The sequence below is a fragment of the Vombatus ursinus genome, unplaced genomic scaffold (assembly GCF_900497805.2).
Source record: "Vombatus ursinus unplaced genomic scaffold, bare-nosed wombat genome assembly UNPS02012319.1, whole genome shotgun sequence".
In the NCBI taxonomy this organism is placed as follows: Eukaryota; Metazoa; Chordata; class Mammalia; order Diprotodontia; family Vombatidae; genus Vombatus; species Vombatus ursinus.
The window spans coordinates 3,401,341-3,422,374 of NW_020952097.1; the positions used below are offsets into that span (position 1 = coordinate 3,401,341).

Genomic DNA, 21,034 nt, shown 5'->3' on the forward strand with positions numbered 1-21,034 from the left:
GTCTGCCTGCCTCAAGTCTCTCCCCAAAGTGATTTTCCTAAAATGAAGGTTTCATCATCATCATCATTATCATTATCACCATCATCATACACATACATACATACATACATACATACATACACACACACACACACACACACTCAATAAACTCCAGTGGCTTCCTATTGCCTCAAAGATCAAATATACAATGTTCTGCTTGGCATTCAAAGTCCTTCATAGGGGCAGCTAGGTGGTGAAGTGGATAGAGCTCTGGCCTTGAAGTCAGGAGGACCTGAGTTCAAATCTGGCCTCAGACACTTGACACTTACTAGCTGTGTGAATTAACCCTGTTAGCAAGTCACTTAACCCTGATTGCCTCACCAAAAAAAAAAAAAGCAAAGTCCTTCATAACCTAGCCCCCCCCTTATTTTTCCAGTCTTCTTACACCTTCCTCTCTAACACATACTCTTCAATCCAGTGACACTGGCCTCTTAGCTGTTCCATAAACAAGACCCTCCATCTCTTGGGTCCAGATATTTTCTCTGGCTGTCTCCCTATGCTTAAAATATTCTTCCCTCCTCTACTCCAAGTACTGACCTCCCCGTCTTCCTTCAAATCCCAACTAAAATCCCACCTTCTTAGAAGCCTTCCCTAACCCCTCTTTCCCTCTTTTAATTATTTCCTATTTATCCTGTACATAGTTTCCTTGTTTGTCTCCCCCATTAGATTGTAAGCACTTTGAGGAGAGGGACTGTCTTCTGCTTCTTTTTGTATCCCCAGTGCTTAACATAGTGCCTGGCATATGGTAGGCACTTAATGATTATTTATTGAATGAATGAATCAATGTTTAGCTTAAGATGTCTGCTGGACATCCAATATGAGACATCTGAAAGGCAGTTGGAGACACAATGAGACTGGAGGTCAGCAGAGAGTTTAGGGCAGGATAGGTAGATTTGAGAATCATCAGCATAGAAATAATATTAAATCCATCAGAGATGATGAGATCACCAATTAGAATAATGTAGAGGGAGAGGAGAGCCCAGGACAGAACCCTGAGGGACATTTATGATTAAAGGATATGATATGGAAGAGGATTCAGCAAAGAAGACTGAGAAGAAGCAATCAGATAGGTAGGAGGAGAACCTAGACAGAACAAAGTATCAAGGGAGAGAAGGTGACCAGCAGTGTCAAAGAATGAGGGTTGAGAGAAGACCATTGGATTTGGCAACTAGGAGATCATTGGCAATTTCAGAGAGAGCAGTTTGGGTGGAATGATAAGGCCTGTAGCAGGATTGTAAGGCGTTAAGTCTTTTCAAGGAGTTGAGACACAGAGAACAGAAGAGATATATAGGATGATAGTTACGGGGATAGAGGGATCAAATGAGGGTTTTTTTCAGGTTGGAGTCATGGGCATGTTTGTAGGCAGTAGGAAATGTACTAGGAGACAGAGATTGAAAATAAGTAATAAATATTTCTTGCCTTCTCAATGGGTGGGGGAAGGTTGGGAGGGAGGGAGAGAATTTGAAACTCAACAAAAAAAATGAATAAATATAAAAAGAAAAGAAAAGTAATAGAGCAGCGATGACAGAGGCACTGTTTGAGGAGATGGGATTGAATGAGATCATTTGAACAAATAGAAGAGTTAACCTTGTTAAGGAGCAAAGCCACTTGATCACATGAGATGAGGTGAAGGAGGAGAAGGTGTCAGAAGGCATCTAAGTGATAGGAGATAAGGAGGGAGAAGAGGTAGCTCTAGGCCAATGGCCTCCATTTTTTTTCTATAAAATATGATGCCAGGTTCTTAGCTAAGAATGGAGGTAGGGGTAGTCGCAGGGGGTGGGAAGGGAAGACTTGGAAAGGATGCAAATGGGGGTCCAGGAGCTCCCCTCCCAGACACAACTTGAGCCTAGGACTGCCTTGCCCGAATGGAAAGTTACCACGGCCCATCACAGACCAATGCATCCTCAAGCCTGCAATACAACCAAAGTCAGGCTCACCACTGTAAGTTCAATTACTGATGGGGTGCTTAGGTGCCTGTGCTTGGATCCCAATTTCTCCCTAACCTCAGAAACACTATCCCTGACAAGTTTCTCTCCAGCCCAAAGACCCTATCTCTGGCAGAGACTCATGAGTGGGCCCAGTGAGGCAAACTATCTCTCCCTGTTACAAGAACAAGCTGACCTCTGTAGAACTTCACTTGTAAGAACAGGACTATCTTGTACCAGCTGAACTATCAAGTACTGATGCCCACAGTTACCGTACACAATCCAGAGGTCAAGCTATAGACATCAACTCCCAAAACTGTTTTGTTACAGACATAGCAGATCAAAAATATACCCTTTAGGAACCCTCTCTTTGCCCCCTCCCCTCAGTTTCCAGTAGTGAATGTCATAGCTGTATGTTATCACCTATTTAGCATACTTGGCACAAAATTCACTACTTTTCCTATGTTAGTTTTAGCATCTTTCCTGTTAGGTTGCAAGTTCCCTAGGGAGCTCTGCCCACCATGGCTGAGTTCCTTAAGGACCTCTGCCCGCTGTATAGCGTAACAATAAATCTTTGCCACCTTGACTTAAGGAATGTTGGAGTCTGTAAATTCATTCCAGACGACCCCGTCCTATACTCCGGTCCTTGAGGGATCTAAACCTCTCATCCCTCAACATTTATGGCGCCCAACGTGGGGCCTGTCTGAAGTCCCAGGCGTTCTCTGAGTCAAAGTAACCCTGGCCCCCAAAACCTCCTTCACAGAAGAGGAAACTGAAAGCCCTTTGCCCATCGGTCAATAACCAGAGCTGGGATTCGAACCTGGGCCTCGGACTCCCTAGAGTGGCAAGAGTGCAAGCTGGATGATCAGAGAACTGAACAGGAAGAATTTCTGGAGAAGAGAAGGCGCCAGGCGGAATTAAGGGGAGGAAGACTGTAATCATCGAGATGGGTGGGGGCGATCTTCCCAGCGGCCTAGAGATGCCCCGAGTGCACAAGGCCCTCATCCGGTTTGGGTCACACGGTACTTCCTGTACGGAGCTTGTCTCGGGGTTTGTCTGGACTGGCGCGCGTTAGCCTGCCCCTGCGTGGCCGGGGAAGAGGGTGAGTGCTCCGCGTCTCGGCCCTGAGGCCTGGGGGGTATAGGCGGGGCCTGCGGGGAGGGACGGAGGCCGAGAAGGGTCACGGGACGGGGGGGGCCAATCGAGGGGAGGAAGTTCTCCCTATCACCGACCTAAATACACATACAGCGTTCCTAGCCCGTGCTATGCTAGCGCCAACGGGCCGCTCACCCCCGGTTTTGGGTCTCTCCCAGGCCCGAAAGGAAGGGGCCTCCCGCTGGCTGGCGCTTCTCCGGGAGATTCCCGAGGGGCTGGCAGGGACGGGAGGGCTCGGAGACCAGGCTTACGGAGGGATTGGGTAGGAGGGTGGCTACTTGACCCGGAGAAGGGAAGGCGGAGGGATGGGAGAGCTTGAGCTTCAAGACTCTCTCCCATTGTCTGAAGGGCCGTCGTGCGAGGGAGTGGAAGTTACAGAGAGGAGGCAAATTCAAGCTTGGTGCCGCGTCTAGTCAGCAAGCATTTATTAAGTGCCAACTGTGTGCCAGGCACGGGCTAAGCCCTGGTGATAAAAAGAAAGGTAAAGGCAGCGCCTGCCCTCCAGGAGCGCGCAGTCTAATGGGGGAGACCACGGGCAGACTGCGATGTACAAACATGGGCAGCAAAGTGGCCAGTGGATAGAGCACTGGCCCTGAAGTCAGGAGGACCAGAGTTCAAATCCGGCCTCAGACCAAACACTTGACACTTACTAGCTGTGGGACCCTGGGCAAGCTGCTTGACCCCAATTGCCTAAAAATTAAAAAAATAAAAATAAAAAACCATGACACAGGATAAATGGAGCTCATCACAGAGGCAAGGAGGACTGGGGAACACCTGCCAAGGTGGGCTGCCTCGGGCAGTAGAGGGCTCACCCACCCTGGAAGTCTCCAAGGAGAGGCAGGGTGAGCACTTGCTGGGCATGGTCACATGTGGGTTGAACAAGATGGCCTCAGGGTCCCCTTCTAAGTCTTGGATTCTGAGTCCACAAGGAAACTCTTTGGTTCAGGTCTTCTGGAACATTTAAGAAACTATGACTTTGGAGCATGACACAGACACAAAAACCTTTTCCGAGCTTATCTCCACAGGCCTTGCTGGAACTTTCCAGAGGCCTGCTGTCCTCTCTCCTAGACTTGCTGTGTGTCTGTGGTTTGTAAGAACGCACCTTCTTTCTCTAGTGGACAGGAGCTGGCCACTGAAGTCCATAGGCAGACCCTAGCCTGGCTCCTCATTTCCTTGGGCTTCCTTCTCCCCATTCTCTTACGGTATGAATGTAAGAGATAATGAGTTTCCCTTACCTACCCTATTCCCTGAGGGATAATTTGTGGCCTCCTCATGCCCTGCCGTGTTCCCAGTGGTCCCTAGATCCCAGGCTATGCTCAACAATAATAGCTCGTGAAAGAGAAAGAGGTGGAGATGGTGACCCTGGGAAAATCTGGGAAGTCAGCACCAGTCGGTTATCCCTTCGTGTCAATGATTCCTCACCTGGGAATCAGCCTTGGTCTGGGTTTTATAAGGTGCTAATCCCTTTTCATGATCCACAAACAGATAATAATGAAAGCTCACTTTTCTGTAGTACTTCTCTAGGTTTGCAAAAAAGCACTTTTTCCACAAAAATACTTGTGAGCCAGGCAGTCTAAAAATCAGTTCGAGGATCTATTATTTCACTGATGTAGGTACTCTCTCCACTAATAATTCACAGCCCCTCCATGATGATGGAGATGATCCTTAAGGAATTATATGGCTAGAAATAATTAGCCTGTGGCTAGTGATGGGGCCTCTCCAAAGTCTGAGACTCACCACAGATTTATAGTCCATCACTGGGCCTCTACCACCAGCCTTCCTATTTTAGAGAAATTTCTAGAGCTTTTACTCTGCTTGCATATCTCTCAAGACGCCCCAGGGTTCCCTGGGCTCCTGTCATACTAGATAATCAGAATAAGAATTTGGTGGAGGGTTATTTTACAATGAAAAAACAGACTAAGTGACTTATCCAAGGTCTTGCAGCTAGTCATCAGAACTAGGATTTGAACCTTGGTCTCCTGATTCCAAGTCCAATAGTCTTTGTACAAGTCCAATAGTCTTTGTACAAGAACATATTGCCTCCCTTCAGTTTCTGTTACCTCCTTCCATTGTCACAATCATTCAATATTTTCTTCCTGTTCCTGCCATCTTTTCTGTTTTGACCTCACTTTCCATTATTCACACAGTATGGTCACTCTTGTTTACCAACACACTGTGATGTAGTTTCCCTAAGAATGTCCTGCTCTATTATCTTATCACTATCTTCCTGATCTGTCATTACCCTCACATTGTTTTTTCATTTTCTTTTAGTTACCATCATTATTCCTTGTTTTCCCAATTTCCTTCTTAAGCAATTGCCCTTTACCACTTTCATTTTCTATTTACCCTGCATTAACTTTCCCTCCCTATATGTTACTATTTTCATTTCTGGAGTATGACTAGAGTAGAATAAAAATGGAGACCATTAAAGTTAGGAGATTGAGGAAATATGTGCTCAGGATGTTAAAGTGGTCATCAGTGTGAACATCAAAGTCCCACAAAACAGGGGTCTCTGAGGGGTTCCTTCCATTTTACTGATGAGGAAACTGAGACAAATTAAGGTGAAGGTCACACAGTAAGTTCTGAAGAAGAATTCGATCTCAGGTCTTCCTGCCTCTAAGTGCAGCACTCTATCCACTGTGCTGGATTAAGTGATTTGCCCAGGCTGTAAGTGCCTGAGTTGGGATTTGAACCAGAGGTGGGAGTTTTCCTGACTCAATTCCAGTATAAAAGTGTGTCCTAAGGAGGGCAGTCGGGGGGGTAGAAGATCTGGAAATCAAATTATTGAGAACTATTGACCCTGCTAGCGAGGCTGATTTCCCTTGTACACATTTCTCTTTCCCAGTCTGCATTTTTCCCCAGGTTCTGTGTATCCCCCTTAGGGCAGGCCTGTACAATCTGTGCCTTGCCAAAGGATTTCGGGCAGCCCAAAAAAAATGTAGAAGAAAACATCCTCTACATTACAGGGCCACACTGACTGTTTTCCTCAATAAGGTGCTTTTCTGCCCTGCTGTTTCCTTCCTCCATGTACAGTGGAGAAGTTGAGTCTTTTCCCTTCAGAGATAGAAGTTCTGTTTCCCACAGTTGCTTGGTCAGGTTCAGGGGATGAGTAATTCCATGTGGATTGCTCCCCAGTAGCCAGGCTCTTCCTGATTGTTCTCCCCAGTTATCTGCCTGCCTTCCAAATTACATGACCATAAGGTTTTCAGATTTGGGCTTTGTAGCCTCCTGACTTACTATACTCAAAAGAGAAGTTTCCATTTATATGTTATTGTCCCTTTTTTTTGTGGTCATAAAGGATGTTCTTAAGGCTTCAGCCTCTCCCAGTTGTGCCTCATCTTTGTATGTCCTAAACTCCATGCACTCATATGTTGGAGCACTTGCAGTCAGCCATATCTGTGTATCTACCTATCTACCCATCTATGTATATATAGAGAGTTAAAGATATATAACTATAGATTTACAGATGGAAAGAAAAAGAGATAATCAATCACAATCCCATGTAATAATCATACTGATGTGGTACTTACTAGTTTTACAAAATGCTTTCCTCACAATTGTAAGTTAAATTAGTACAGGTTTTACAGATGGGAAAAGTGAGGCTCAAAGGCGAAGTGACTTGCCCACAATCACTGAGCTAAAAAGCTGGGACTCAGACCCAGACTGGACCCCAAGTTCAGGACTGTTTTCACTATTCTCCGGTGCCATATATGTGATTCATCCATTAGAGTCAGTGCATTCATAAACACATAAACTACAACTCATAAATACATACCTTTGATTACTTATGAACACAGGAAGGCTCACACATATCATAATCTTAAGCAGAAGTCTAGGTTGTGGGATAAACCAGATGGAGGATTAGACATCTTCCCTGATCTATTTGACCTCTCCAAAACTGAAATTATGTGCCAGAGATAAAGTAATTTCAATTGTCTTCCAGAATCCAAAAAACTGAAAAACAAACACATGAACTGTTAACTACATTGAACTCACTTACCACCCCTCCCCCACACCCAATGCCATTGGCAGCAAGGCTGCACTAGCTGGCCCACTTAGACTACCAATCCCACACCCTGGTCTATCCTCCCTCTTTCCAGTGCCATGGAGATATCAGCTCTAGGCTGAAGAAATCTGCCACCATGTCTTTGCCGTGTCCCAGACTCTGGAAGCTCACTGGGGCCATACAACCAGTGGCATGGTAGACAGGGTTCTGTGCTGCAAAAGATCTCTGCAGGAGAGACAGGAACAGCTGGAAAGGGACAAGATGTGTGTCTGGACTGTAAATAGGCCCCATATCCCACCCTTACCTCCATCCTCCCCACCCCACCCCCCAAGCCTCAGAAAGTAAACTACAAAAATCAACCTTGTAGTATCAGCATGGCAGGTCTCTGATCTGCCAGTGCCAAACCAGAGGACTGAGGAACTGGGGATTGGGCTGTGAGACACCCCACTAAGCCTGAGGGAAAGTACTCAGCACCCAGCTGGAGCCAGTTATGTCCACCTTAAAGTCACTTGGGACAAAGGCCTAAGCTGGTGTACCATGAGAGGAAGCTGATATGCTTTGAGATTCAGTCCCTAAGCAAACCACTATTAGAGGGAAGCATGTCAGAGCCTCAGAAAATGAGTAATAGAGGAAAATAATGTAAAAAGGAACTGAAATTACCAGATATCGGGAAGAAGAAAAACCAAAGACTAAATATAAGCAGACAAATCAACAGGGAAGCCATTAACAGCAGAAAGAAATATGGCTTCCAGATCTAATAAATGAGTTCAAGCATCTGTGAATTAATACTGCAAAACAAAGGAAAATGATCCAACACTTGATAAGACAGGAAACCCTGGAGGAGAATGTGGAATCACAACACACTGTTCCTGAGTAGTTCAAAAGAGAAATGAGAATTATGAGAGCAGAACTTATGGTCTGCACAGCAAAAATAATGGGCAGAATAAAAAAACTGGAATCCATGATGGAAAGTCTCGTCAAAGAAACAAAAGAGAGAACAATATACTTGGAATACAAGTATACAGAAGTAAAAGACAGTGTAGAAGAAGAGAAGCAAAAAACCCAATAACATTAAAAGAAAATATATTCACTTTGCAAGGAGAACATACTGATCTCAAGGACAGGATGCTTAGAGATAAGCTAAGAATCATAGGTCTTCCAGAAGAACATGACAGACAGAAAAAAAAAAACCACAACTCTTTAACACCATAATGCAAGGAAATAATAGAAGAAAACTGCTCAGACCTTTTGAACATAGAAAATGAAAGACCAATTGAAAGAATTTAAAAATTGCCTCAAAACAAAACCCAAGACTGCAAACTCCAAGACATATTGTGGTTAAATTTAACAATTCAGTTCAGAAACAAGAAGTTCTGCAATCAATCAGTAGAAAGATCTTCCATTGCAAAGGAAAGGAAATTCAAATAACAAGACTATTCTGCACTCACCATAAGACATAGGAGGCAATGGAATAATATGTTCCAAAGAGCAATGGAGCAGAATGTAACCTAGAGTGACTTATCCTGCAAATCTGAGCTTAACCATAAGTGAAAAAAGATATTTAATAATAAAGAGGCATTTAAGACAGCCAAGGATAGCAACAGCAACAAAGTGACAACAGAGAGAGCAGTAAGAGATTTCTTTCTAATCGTACATAAGAAGACAGGGGTGAAGGCAGAAGTCTAGTGGAGGTAATAGTGAAGAAGCAGGCCCGAGACATTATGGACAGAACCTGGCAACACCCTGCCTATAGGTGAATCAGTGTTTTTAGTAGGACTATATTACAACATGAGAGTGTGCAAGAAAGTGGGAGGGTACAGAGGGGTGGGAAAGGAATATGTGATTTCCCTGAGTCAAATCAAGGACTAGCAATGAAGGGAAAGTAACCATTACAGTCTCAGTAAGAAAAAAGCCTGCCAGGGAATGAGTGAGAAGGAAGTGGGGAGTATTGAAAAAGTGGGGAAAGGAAGGAAGCCTTGATTTGATGGTAAATGGGGATTCCATTGATGAATGCTCCTATGGGTGAAGAAAGGTGATCTGTGAAGAGAAATGGGGATGTTGCACTAGGTATGGACTAGGAGATTTGGTGCTTGAAAAGTCAACTTGTACTGCTTCAGGAGGGGAGGGGAATCAGAACTCTTGGGGGTAGCTGGCACCTGGGGGAGTAGGAGGGCATGGACCTTTGAAGAGGAGGAAGACATTTTGAAGTAAATGGGGGAAAAAGTAATGGGGGGGTATCAGTGGTGGAGGAGGGGCCTAATCATGAAGCAGTGTCCTCTCTGACACTTGTAATCATCAGCATTGTTCTGGGAATGAGAAACAGTGGGAAAGGAGAATCCATGGAGCAAGCTCTACAAGGCAGTAGCAGAAACTGCCTGGAAGAGGGGTGCAGCTAGGTGGTGCAGTGGGTAGGGCACCAGCCCTGAAGTCAGGAGAACCTGAGTTCAAATCTGGCCTCAGACACATAACACTCACTAACTATGTGACCCTGGGCAAGTCATTTAACCCCATTGCTTAGCCAAATAAAAAAAGAAAGAAAGAAAGAAACTGCCTAGAGGGAAGAGCCTAGAATGGATACCTTGGAAATTTTGATTCCATGAGGAATACAGAGAATAGAGAGAGATTAGCTAATTATACAGGTCATGAATCAGAGAATGAGGGACTAGAGGAGATAGAAGATGGAAAATGAAGAGAGTGGGAAAAAAGCCTTTTTGGAAAGGGATGCAGAAAATGAAATTGTATAAACTAATGAACTAGTTGAAGGGGATGAGAGGAAAGGGGAGTCTACTTGACTAAGAGGAAAAAAGGTGTGTGTTGGGGGAAACTTATATAACTAGATAAAAGCAGAAGAGAAAAAAGGAACTAATAAGCAAAATTCCACAGGGAAAGAAGAAACAAACGAGGAAGGGATCAGGGGTGAGGGAAAGAGAGCTAGTGGGAATAGGGCCACTTTATTTTTTCTTTTTTTTTTATTTCTAAAACTTAAATACACAATAAAAAAAGAAAGAGAAACATATTATAAACTTAAATACCAAAACTTAAATACAAAATGAGAAAAGGAAAAAAAGCATTGCTATGTGCACAGCTAAACGTTAAAGAAGATTTTTTATTCAAAAAATAAATTTCCATTTCAATAAAGCCTATATGATAAAGACTACACATTGTATTCAGAGCTGTCCATTATTTCTTTGCTTCCTTATAAGTTTTCTTTTGTTCTCTGTTATGTGCTTTTTACTTTGTTCTTTTTTCCCCCTTCCTCCCCCAAGAAGGCTACAATTAAGCCCTGATATGTGTGTGTATGTGTATATACACAAACATACATACATATATATACACACATACATATACTTAGATATCTATAATCATACTCATATATAGACATATACATTCATATGCATCTATGTAAGACTGCACTATGCTTGTTTGTCCTCTGTTTCTCTGAGGGTGGATAACATTTTTCTTCATAACTCCTTTCCATACTCCAAACTTATAGTGTTTAATTATTTTAAATAGTCTAAAACAACATTGATTAATATGGCTGACATACAGTGTAGTTTCCCTATTTTTCTCTTTTAAATTCTCTATTTTAGCTTTAACTTTGTCTGAGATCATGATTACTACCCCTGCTTTTTTTTTTCCCCTAGTAATTTCTACTTCTGATCTTTATTTTGTTTGTGTGTATCTCTTGTTTCCTGTCCCTCCTGACTCCTCTACTTTATTTCTACTAGCTACCTTGCCCTCCTATTGCTGAACCTACCCCCTCCAAAGATCCTTCCCTTGTCCTCTCCATGCCCTCTGTGTTAATCTACGAACCCTTCTATATCCCCCTTCTCCTATTCCTTCACCCTCTTCCCTCTAAAAATCCCTCCCCCTGCCCTGTCCCCTTAGCCTTTTATCTTTCTGAATTTAGAACTTTTATATGTGTATGTGTGTGTATATATATGTGTGCGTGTATATATGTGTGTGTGTATATGTGTGTGTGTATATATATATATATATATATATGTATAATCCCTCTTTAACCCATTCCTGATGAGCATAGGGTTCCAGAACTACCAGCCCTTCTCCCCCATCTAATTTTTCTGTCAATTCTTCCTCTCATACCTCTTTTGTATAAGATAATTACTCTTTTTACTTTTTCCTAGACAGTATTAATTTTTAGAATCATATCATACTCAGCTCTACCCCAATCTTTCTTTCAAACTACCCAATTATTAATTATGATCTTAGACATACAATTTACATTTCCTCTTTTAAAAAGTAAACAATCTGTCCTTATTGAGTCCCATGTAATTAGTCTTTGATGTTTACCTTATATTTCTCTTAGATCTTGTATGTCAAGTTTTCTATTAAGTTCAGGTCTTTTTGCAGTAAAATCCTGAAAGTCTGACAATTCATTGACTGTCCTTTTTTTTTTTTTATTCTGTTCAGGATTATGCTTAACTTTGCTGGGTATGATATTTTCAACTGCAACCCCAGTTGTTTTGCTCATTGACATATAGTGTTCTAAGACCTGCAATTTTTTAAAGTAGCCACTGCTCGGTCTTGTGTGATTTTAATTGTGGCTCCGAAATGTTTGAATTGGTTTTTTTTTTCTTTTTTCTCATAATATTTTCTCCTTGGGCTGAGGGTTTCAGAATTTAGCTATGATATTTCTGTAGATTTTCCTCATAAGATCTCTTTCAGGTGATCATCAGTGTATTTTTTCTATTTCTACTTTCCCCTCTTGTTCTAACACTTCAGGACAATTTTCTTTAAATACACAATAATTTGAATTATTTCTTGTATTATTGTATCAAGATTCTTTTTTTGATCATAGCTTTCAGGTAGGCTGATTATTCTTACGTTTTTCTCTTCTTGATCTGTTCTCCAGGTCAGTTGTTTTTTTGGTTTTTTGGTTTTTTGGTTTTGGTTTTCTTTTTCCTCTTTCCAATGGAGGAAGGGAGAGAAAATAAATGCTTGTGAATTAAAAAGAATAAGAAGCTTGAAAGAAGTTTCAAGGGAGTGAGAGTGTTAATTGGGAAAATCAGTAAAAGCTTCTAAGAGGACATTTACCTCAACTGGGCTTTGAAGGAAACTAGGAATTCTAGGAGTCTGCCGGTGGAAAAGTGGCAGAGAAGTGTATGTTGGACATAGTCTAGACCCACAAGTGACCGGAGTTGGAATGTTGTCTAGGGGGCAGTTTGAAGGCTAGTGTGACTGGAAAAGAGATTTCAGGGTGGGCAGTAATATTGGTGAGGTTTAGAGGTGCTAGGACTCCAAAATCACGACACGTGGGTCCTGCCTGAAAGAATTTGACCCAAGTCTTCTTTCAGCCAGAGACAAAGTTTATTAAAGATCTGCCGTATTAACCAGACTCTTAAGGAATCTGAGCAGTGACTAGATTATAAGAATCTGAGCCCAATTGTTTTTCTTATGAGATGTTTCACATTCCTTCTATTTTTTTTTCATTCTTTATGTTTTGTTGTATTATCTCTTGGTCTCTTATAACTTCATTGACTTTCCCTTGCCCAATTCTAATTTTCAAGAACTCACTTTCTTCCTTAAGATTCTGGATCTCCTTTTCTAGTTGGTTAACTATCTTTTCGTAATCTTCTTGTTTTTCTTGGATTGTTTTTTTTTTTCCCTCAATCTCTCTCATTTGATTTTTAAAATCTTTTTTTAATTTCTCTGAATTCTTTTTGGGCAGGTGACCATTTGATGTTACTTTTGGGGGTAGGAGAGACTTTTTTTTGCTTCAGTATCCTTTTCTGAAGATGAACCCTGGTCTTCTCCAGTCCCATAGTAACTTTCTATGGTTGGGTTCTTTCTCCTTTGCCTAATTTTTTAAAAAAATTTATAACAACCTGTAATCACCTCTAGACCTGAGGTATGGGGGAGGGTGGGACGGGTGTGCCTCTGACCTCAGGTCCTCCTTCAGTTCTGTTCTCTGGCCTGGAAATGAAACCAAAGACTTCACCCTCCTGTAAGTGTCCACAGCCAACAGTGTCCCTGCACTCACCAGGCATGTGCTGGTTCCTTCTTGCTCCAGGATGCATCTCCTGGGTGGGTGGGTGGTGGGGCAGCTGGCCTTCCTTATCAGCAGAGGTTCCCTCAGTCTTCCCCTGCTGAGACATCTGCCCACACTATAGTGAAAATTCCTGTGTCTGGGACCAGAGGCTACCTCCCAATCCACCTAGCCCCACGGCTCCCCACCACTTGCTGTTTCAGTGGAACTAGCCTGGAAGTGTTTACCTTTCTCAAGGACTAAACCTCAGTCCTGGGATTTTTCTTCTGTTTAGGGAGGACTACTATTCTGCCCCAACTCTTGTTTATTTTTACCACTCTATGTTCACCCGAAGGAGCTGTTTTGTTTTGTTTGTGGGGGACATCTGGAGAGCTTGGAATTTTCTGACCTACTCTTCCATCTTCCCAGAATACTGTCCTCAGAGTCGCTTTAAAAAAGATTAAAGTAAAGTAACTAAAGGATATAATAATGTGTTTTATAGCAGCAGAGGGAAAAAATATTAAAGACAAATGGAAAATATAAACATAATTCTCATAACTTTAAATGTGAATGTATTGAACAATCCAATAAAATGAAAAAAGTGACAGATTAGGATAACCCTACAATCTGTTGCTTACAAGAAACATATTTAAAAAGCAAAGACATATAAAAATAAAATGGGATGGATAAAATTTATCATTCATCAAATGAATCAAAAAAAAAGCAAGAATTGCAGTCATGCTATCTGACAAAGCAAAAACAAACATTCAAAAAATAAATAGGGATAAACAAGAAAACTATATTATGCTGAAAGGAACCATAGACAATAAACCAATATCCATAGTAAACCTATATGTTCCAAATGTCTTGGCATCCAAATTCACAAAGGAAACATCTGAGCTATAAGAAGACATAGTAACACAATAGTGACAAGAGACTTCAGTGTCTCTTTCAGGTTTGGACAAGTCTAACAGAAAGATAAACAAAAAGGAAAATATGGAACTGAACAAAATATCAGAGAAATTAAAGCCAAAAGACATATGTCATCTAAATGGAACTTCAAAGGAATATATACATTTCTCAGCACCACATGGAACTTTAACAAAAATTGATCATTCACTAAAGCATAGAGATAGTGCAAAAATATATATAAAAAGGCAGAAATAGTTAATACGTGCTTTACAGACCACAATATAATAAAAAAAGTAATTGGTTTAATGATCCACAAAGGACATAAATCCAAATAGAGACTTAACAGTAAAATCCTAAATAATGAGTATATCAAAGAACAAATCACAAAAACAATAACTAACTAAAAGAAAATGTTAATGATGAAACAATATACCAAAATTTCTGCTAAAGCAACCCTCCAGAAAAATTGTATACCCACAATATACATTAACAGAATAGAAAAAAAGATGATTGATGAACTGGATATAAATTTTTAAAAATTAAAAAGCCACCAAATAAGCACAAAAGAGGAGATGTTAAAAATTAGAGGGAAAATAGACAAGTTGGAAACAAACACGTAATGATAAATAAAACAATCAAATGCAGAAGCACATATACCCTCAGAGTCTTTGCAATATTAGATTCTCTTTCCCTCGCCCAGTAGAACAGATCTTGGGGTTGATATATGTTTCATATATCAGAGACATTTGCAAGTATATCTGTGTACTCCACCTGGAAGGAGTGAAGGTATCTAGGTCCTGTTCAGAAGAGAGTCTATATGGACAAAATGCTGGAGAATTACTGGATTTGAACTCAGTTCAAGGTTAAGATTCCTATTTCATCTGGGCTCAGAGACAAGACTTTCTATTGGCAGAGTTTCTGCTCTTTGTACCTGAGCTATGTGATCTGTGAAAAGTAGGAAATGAGCAACTTCCTTTAACTTTCCCTGAATTTTCCCCATTCCCCAAAGTTCTCTCCAGGAAGACTGGCTTTCTGACCAGGCTAGGGACTCTTTCCAACATCCATTTCAAAACTCTTCAGAGCTGGTGTTTCCCACTGTTTTAGAAGGAAAAAGACACATAATCCAGTTGTTTCTAGGAAGCTAGATCATTAAGTCCCTCAACAAGGGGACCATAGTTACAAGGCTTCTCTAAAGGGCATTCTTTGCTGCTAATCTGTGCACCTGCAGTCATTTACTCTTATGTGTCAGAATTGGGCTTGCAGGACATGCACTGGTCTGAGAGGTGTTATATTTTGTCTCATTATGGGACTTTACAGGATCTCCATAACCAAAAGGTATCTGGGGACTTGTGGCCACTCAGGCTGATGCCAGAACCGGTTTGTCTAGTCTAGTCTATGCAGTTACATATGGACACTAGCAGAGTCTTGGGAAAAGATAGCAAAGCTGTGTTAGTCCATAAAGAAAGAGAAGTAAGTCAGGACTGAGTAGAGCTAGATTAGATTGCTACAGCCTGTGAAGATGAGCAAGCTGGAGCTAAGTTCACCCAGGGAGTGTGCCTGATCTCATTGTTCTGAAATTTCCTCTGTGCAGTGGAGAATACAGTCCACAGTCTAGGGAAATAGCTAGTACTGTTATACCATATCTGTTGTTCTTGAGTTTATGTATACTCTTCATCAATATAGTTTTATTTAGGGCTTCTATCATCTTTTTGATTAGTGAATTCCATATTTTTATTACCTGTTCCCTAAAACAGGACATGATAATTCTGGGATTTAATGAGGAAAGTCATACTCTACCTTTCTATCTTTGTGTTTTTATGAATTCCAGTCATATCTTTCTCAGCCTTTGCAAGCCAAAGAAGTTATTACAGTGACTTTTAGGCTTTTTTCTGGGTTATGGAATCACACAGAGAGAACTTCACAGTTGGAAGGCATCTCAGAGATCATCTTCTCTAACCAATATTATAATGGGAGTGCACAACATTCCCTATAAGAGTTCCTTAACCTCCTCTTTAAAACATCCTGTGACAGCACCTCCACTACCTCCCCAGGCAGACCAATCCACCTTTGGATGGCTCTGATTGTTAGGATTTTTTTTTTCTTTGCATAAGGCTTAAATCTAACTCTTTGCATCTTCTTCCTACTTCTGCTAGTTTTATCCTCTGGAATCAAAGTAATTCTAATCCTTCCTCCACATAACAGCCTCCCAAGTACTTGAAGAGCCCTATCATGCCTCTAACCTAAGTCTACTCTTTTGTGAGCTAAACTCCAGCTTTTTCAAATGATCCTTATATGGGATGGGAGTTTAGTACGCAAAGCCTGTCATCTTATAAATAAAAACTGCATTATATTTACCCACATTAAATCACATCTGTAACTTTTCTTCTCCCTCATCTGTACTCACAAGATTTTCACTGAAATCTCTATTCATTGTTTCTTAGGCTCCTACAAGTTTAGAGTTGGAAGGGACAGTTTGGTCCCATGGAAAGAGTGTTGTTTTTAAATTCTGCCATTAAATAAGGAAACTGCAAAATGTTAAAAAAAAAAAAAAGATACAAGTGAATAACTCTCCCCCTCCCCCATTTCCAATCTGTTTCCAAGGCCTGCTGATTTCACCTTTGCAACATCTCTCAAATATGCTCCTTTCTCTCCTCTGACACTGCCACCACCCTGGTGTAGGTCCTTCATCACCTCACACCTGGATTGTTGCAATAGCCTGCTGGTAGATTTGCCTGCCTCAAGTCTCTCCAACACTCCAATCCATCCTCCATTCAGTCACTTAAGTGATTTTTCTAAAGCACAAGTCCAATTATGTTACCTCACTACTCAGTAAACTCTAGTGGCTTCCTATTGCCTCCAGGATCAAATATACAATGCTGTACTTGGCACTCAAAATCTTTCATAACTTAGCCCCCTCCTACCTTGCCAGGCTTCTTATTGCCCACCACCTACTCTTTAATCCAGTGATACTGGCCTCCTGGTTGTTCCATAGCTAACACACCACTCTTTGCTTTGGGCATTTTCTCTGGCTGTCCTCCATGTCTGGAATGTTCTCCCTCCTCAATTCCCCCACTGACTTCTCTGGCTTTTCTAAAGCCCCAACTAAAATCCCATCTTTTTTTTTTTTCAGGCAATTGGGGTTAAGTGACTTGCCCATGGTCACACAGCTAGTAAGTGTCAAATGTTTGGTCTGAGGCCGGATTTGAACTCAGGTCCTCCAGACTTCAGGGCCAGTGCTCTATCCACTGTACCACCTAGCTGTCCCTGCAAATACCATCTTTTATTGAAGGCCTTCCCGAGTCCCTCTTAATTCTAGTGTCTTTCCTCTGTTAATTATTTCCTATTTATTTATATAGTTTGTTTTGTGTATATTTGTTTACATGTCGTCTCCCCCATTACATTGTAAGCTTTTTGAGGGTAGAAACTGTCTTTTGCTTTTTTTTGTGTGTGTGTCTCTACTGCTTAGCACAGTGGCTGGCACGTAATAGGCACTTAATAAATGTTTATTTAAATGAGATAATATTTTTAAAGTACTTTGCACAGTACCTGGCACACAGTAGATGCTATAGAAATGCTTATTCCTTTTCCACTGCCTTCCTTAGTGCGCTTTCTTTTCTTTTCTTTTTTTATTTTTAGGCAACTGGGGTTAAGTGACTTTTCCAGGGTCACACAACTAGTAAGTGTCAAATGTTTGGTCTGAGGCCGGATTTGAACTCCGGTCCTCCTGACTTCAGGGCCAGTGCTCTATCCACTGCGCCACCTAGCTGTCCCTTTTCTTGAAGGCAAAGATGATCTTCATTACATCTATTCCTCATTATAATCCTAGTACTTAGTATACAGCTTTGCTTGTATGTCTTTGAAATGGTCGATGAAGTCTGCTCATATCAGAGCTCCCCATTTCTGCTCATCCCCCAGCCATACTTCCCATCTTTTTTCATGCGTTCTCCTCAGTCTCTAGCCTCACTTTGTCCACTTTGCTCACCATTCCTCCCTCCACTTTGGTTCCCTGCTTCACTGTTCTTTCCTCAGACTTGATCTAGTGGGGTGATAGTGGAAAGAAAGCTGTACTAAAGGCAAGACCTGGGTTTGCATCAATCTCATCTCCAGCATTTACTTTTTATATGCCCTTGGGGCAAGTCATGTAACCTCTTTGAGCCTCAGTTTCTTCATCTATAAAATGGGCATAATAATACTCATAAGGATTGTTGTGAGGAAAATCATGCAAAAATCCGAGTTGTATTATTGATTTTAGCTGACATTTATAAAGTTCTCTACATACATTAATTATCTCACAACAGCCCCATCAATACCACATCTTCTTAGGAGGCATTTGTTTCATTTGGATTATCCTGTTCCTTCCCTATTTCCTTTCTTCTAGAATAAGGTATGAATAACAGTTGAGTTTTATATTTATTGTTTCAGATTGTGAAGACAGAACTGAAAAAAATCATCTCAAAAACAGGACATTTTTGAAGAAATGGAATTATGGCACATGATGTCAGAAAGACTTAAAGAGGATATTTCCCTGGAACCTGGGTATGAAGAAGCATTTGAATATCAAAGCAAATTTGAGGGAGATCTGGGAAACCTCACAGGGGAAAAATTTAGGAAACCCTTTTCCCAGGAAAGAGAGTTCAGACCAGTGACACTGATCCATAAGAAAGCCTCCACAGAGGAGAGAGGCCAGGAAGGAAGTGGTTTCCATAGCAGCTTCAGTCTGAATTCAAACCCTGGTAGACACTTGAGAGCTCCTACAGAAGAGATACCTCATCTTTGTGATATATGTGGCCAAAGCTTCAAAAAGAATTCAGATTTAATTACCCATCAGAGAATCCATACTGAAGAAAAACCTTATAAGTCTAATGTACATGAAACAATATTCAGGCAGAACTCTACTCTTTTTGGATATCAAAGAATTCACAGTGGACAGAAACCCTTTCTGTGTAAGGAATGTGGGAAAACCTTTAGTCAGAGCTCTAACCTTATTGATCATCAGAGGACACACACTGGAGAAAAACCCTATAAATGTAATGAGTGTGGAAAAGCCTTCAGTTTGAGTTCAAATCTTATTAAGCATCAGAGAATTCATACTGGTGAAAAACCTTATGAATGCAATGAATGTGGGAAAGCCTTCAGTGAAAGTTCTAACCTTATTAAACATCAAAGAATTCACACTGTAGAAAAGCCTTATGAATGTAAAGAATGCGGGAAAGCTTTCAGTCAGAGCTCACACCTTATCAGACACCAGAGACTTCATATCGAAGAGCTGCGGTATGAGTGTAAGGAATGTTATAAATTCTTCTGTGCACGGTCATCTTTTATTCAACATCAGAAAGTTCATACTGGATGGAAGCCCTATGAGTGTAATGAATGTGGGAAAACTTTCAACCAGAACTCTAACCTCATTAAGCACCAGAGAATTCACACTGGTGAGAAACCATATGAATGTAATGAATGTGGAAAATCTTTTAGTGTCCATTCATCTTTTATTCGACATCTTAAAATTCACACTGGTGAGAAACCCTATGAGTGTAATGAATGTGGAAAAACATTCAACCAAAACTCTAATCTTACTAAACATCAGAGAATTCATACTGGTGAAAAACCCTATGAGTGTAATGAATGTGGGAAAACCTTCAACCAGAATTCTAATCTTACTAAACATCAGAGAACTCACGTTGCACAGAAACCATATCATTGTAATGGTTGTGGAAGAGCCTTCAGTATGCATTCATCATTTCTTCAGCACCAGAGAATGCATAATGAAGATCCTAATGAGCAAAATGAATATGAAAAACTCTTTGAGTGTAACGAATGTGGGAAAGCCTTCAGCCAAAGTGGAAACCTTATAAGACATCAGAGATTTCATACTGGTGAGAGGCCCTTTAAGTGTAATGACTGTGGAAAAGCTTTCAGTCTGAGTTCTAACCTTATTAAACACCAAAAAATTCACACTGGAGGAAAACCTTATGAATGTAATGAATGTGGAAAAACCTTCAGTGAGAGCTCTAATCTCATTAAACATCAGAGAATTCACACTGGGGAAAAACTATGATTATAATTCTCACTGATTGCTCAAAACATTCATCATCATAAAATTCATGCTAGAGAACATGAATAGTACTGATTTATTATACCCATTCAACATAGGATCCATAAATATAATGAAATTGGGAAAGTCTTCTAAGCTTTTAGTCAACGCTTATTGAGCTCTAAAGTAGCCACATTGGAGGTAAACCCTGTAATAAAACTGCCAATTCCAGATCTATTTTTGCTAATTCAGATCATAAGGATATTTTGTTGACTTCTCAGTGAGCTCCCCCTGCAATATATATTCTTCATGTATGCCTTTTCCCCAAATGAATGAAAAGTGGTCCAGTGCTAGAATCTTTATGAATTTAATAAGATCACAAGATTTAGAGCTGGGAGGGACCCTTAGAGATCATATAGTTTAACCCCTTAATTTTACAGAAGTGATGACTGAGGGATAGAGAAATTTAGTAGCCTGCCTAGGGCCACACAGGAGGAAAATAGTGGAGCCAGGATTCAAACCTAGGTCATATGACTCCAAATTTCAATTTTTAAAATTACTTTCAAAAAAAAATTTTTTTACAATTGACTGTTATACTACACTACACCATATCTTTATTATAAAAAGTATAAAGAACAAATGTGACTAAAGCAAGTAACCTTAGTACCTTTTAAACACTGAATTTCAGGATATCTTAATATGATTTTCCAAAAGTTATATTTTAAAATACAATAATAAAAATAAGTGACAGTTTTATAAATCTTTGTAAAATGTTTTGCATACATTATCTCATTTGACTCAAACAACAACCCAGGGAGGTATAGATTAGGTATTATTATTTTATAGGAGGAAACAGGCTCAGAGAGGATGTGGCTTATCCATAGTCACACAGCTAGTCTATGTCAGGTAGAATTCAAAACCAAATCTTCTTGACTCCAAGTCCACTACTACACCACACTGACTTCTTCACGTTAATTCTT

At 40.7% G+C, this 21,034-nt stretch overlaps 1 pseudogene; it reads left to right on the forward strand.

Moving 5' to 3' along the window:
* Positions 1-21,034, forward strand: part of LOC114039836 — a 119,009-nt pseudogene that overhangs the window by 50,692 nt on the left and 47,283 nt on the right.